Below are 2500 nucleotides of genomic sequence, written 5' to 3'. Positions count from 1 at the left end.
TCCCGAGCTGTGCCGAGGCCGTCCCGTGCTGTCCCATGCCGTCCCGAGCCTCGCCAAGGCCGTCCCGTGCCGTCCGAGCTGTGCCGAGGCCGTCCCGTGCCGTCCCGTGCTGTCCCATGCCGTCCCGAGCCTCGCCAAGGCCGTCCCGTGCCGTCCGAGCTGTGCCGAGGCCGTCCCGTGCCGTCCCGTGCTGTCCCATGCCGTCCCGAGCCTCGCCAAGGCCGTCCCGTGCCGTCCGAGCTGTGCCGAGGCCGTCCCGTGCCGTCCCGTGCTGTCCCATGCCGTCCCGAGCCTCGCCAAGGCCGTCCCATGCGCGTCCCGTGCCGTCCGAGCTGTGCCGAGGCCGTCCCGTGCTGTCCCATGCCGTCCCGAGCCTCGCCAAGGCCGTCCCATGCGCGTCCCGTGCCGTCCGAGCCTCACAAAGGCCGTCCCAGGCCGTCCCGTGCCGTCCCATGCGCGTCCCGTGCCGTCCGAGCCTCACCAGGGCCGTGACATGCCGTCCCGAGCCTGACCAAGGCCGTCCCGAGCCTCACCAAGGCCGTCCCATGCGCGTCCCGAGCTGTCCCATGCCGTCCCGAGCCTTAGCAAGGCCGTCCCATTCGCGTCCCGTGCTGTCCCATGCCGTCCCGAGCCTTAGCAAGGCCGTCCCATTCGCGTCCCGTGCCGTCCCATGCGCGTCCCGTGCTGTCCCGTGCCGTCCCGAGCCTGACCAATGCTGTCCCGTGCGCGTCCCATTCTTTTGGCTCGGCTGGCCCGTGCATTCTATGGGGTCGTGGGACATTTCGAAATCCACCCGGGCCATTTCGACTCTCTCTTCATTAATACTATTGAGGTATTATTTATGAATTATTGGAGAAAAGAAACGGAAGAAAATATTTTTTTTTCTATTTTTTATGAATTTTCCGGTGTTTATTCACTTAAAAATTCATAGAAAAATAAATATTTATCGGAATCGCTATTATAATATATCAAAAAAATCCTTGCGAAAAGACCTTTCCAACGAGTATAAGTTTGCTGGATTCCGACGAGTAACGAAGGAGTAAAGGCCCAGTATGCTTGGTTAAAAAATTGATGTTTCCTTGTGAAAATAGGAAAAACAATAACTTTGCACTATAAGGGGGAGGGTTGAGCTCCTTCCCCAGAGCGTGCACAGCACTTGTGCTGGCACGTTCCCTAGTGCTCGCCAAGCACCATAGGGCATCCAAAGGGCAAAGCTCGGCCTACTACATGATGGGAAGCTTCTAATATGTCGGAATACGAAGAGATTTCGTGCGACCCGAAGCTCGGCTCGGGCGTCCCGGCCTGTGCCGAGCTGTGCCGAGCGCGTCCCAGGCCGTCCCGAGCCAAGTCTCGGGCGTCCCAGGCCGGCCCGAGCAAAGTCTCGGACGTCCCAGGCCGTCCCGAGCTGTGTCGAGGCCGTCCCAGGGCGTCCCGAGCTGGAGCGAGGGCGTCCCAGGCCGTCCCGAGCCAAGTCTCGGGCGTCCCAGGCCGTCCCGAGCAAAGTCTCGGACGTCCCAGGCCGTCCCGAGCAAAGTCTCGGGCGTCCCAGGCCGTCCCGAGCTGTGCCGAGGCCGTCCCAGGCCGTCCCGAGCTGTGGCAAGGGCGTCCCAGGCCGTCCCGAGCAAAGTCTCGGGCGTCCCATGCCGTCCCGAGCTGTGGCAAGGGCGTCCCAGGCCGTCCCGTGCTGTGCCGAGGCCGTCCCGAGCCTAGTCTCGGGCGTCCCAGGCCGTCCCGAGCTATGGCGAGGGCGTCCCAGGCCGTCCCGAGCCAAGTCTCGGGCGTACCTGGCCGTCTCGAGCTGTAGCGAGGGCGTCCCATGCCGTCCCGGGATGTCCCATGCGCGTCCCGTGCCGGCCCGAGCAACAGCTCGGGCGTCCCGTGCCTCGGCCCTTCCAAGTGGTGCTTCGTCGGACATCTCGATATCCACTCGAGCATTTTCGACCATTCTCCATATGTGGGTGTGTGGGTATTTATCAGGAATATTGGAGAAAGAATCGGGAAAAAAATATTTTTTTTCTATTTTTTTTGAATTTTTAATTGTTTATTCACTTAAAAATTCATAAAAAAATAAATATTTATCGGAATCGCTATTATTATATATCAAAAGAATCCTTGTGAAAAGACCTTTCCAACGAATGCAAGTTTGTTGGATTTGGACGAGTAACGAAGGAGCAAAGGCCGAGTATGCTTGGTTAAAAATTTGATGTTTCCTTGTGAAAATAGGGAAAACAATAACTTTGCACTATATAGGGGAGGGGTGAGCTCCCTCCCCAGGCCGTGCACAGCCCTTGGGCTGGCAGGTGCCTTGGCCCTTGGGATGCAACATAAGGCATCCCAAGGGCAAAGCTCGGCACGGGGGTGGATGGGAAGCTTCCAAGAGTTGCCCAACTCATCCCCGACGTGGAAAATCGAAGAGGCGGCTGGGGGGGCCCGGGGGGGCACCACGGGCAAAAAATCAAAAACTCCCCAGCCTATGCCGGACACTTGGGGAAGCATCCCC

Source organism: Eschscholzia californica, unplaced genomic scaffold (genome assembly GCF_041429995.1).
Source record: "Eschscholzia californica isolate CP2 unplaced genomic scaffold, dmEscCali1.0.p SCAF_124, whole genome shotgun sequence".
Lineage (NCBI taxonomy): Eukaryota > Viridiplantae > Streptophyta > Magnoliopsida > Ranunculales > Papaveraceae > Eschscholzia > Eschscholzia californica.
The sequence above is the reverse complement of the archived record's forward strand: the minus strand, read 5'-3'. Positions refer to the sequence as shown.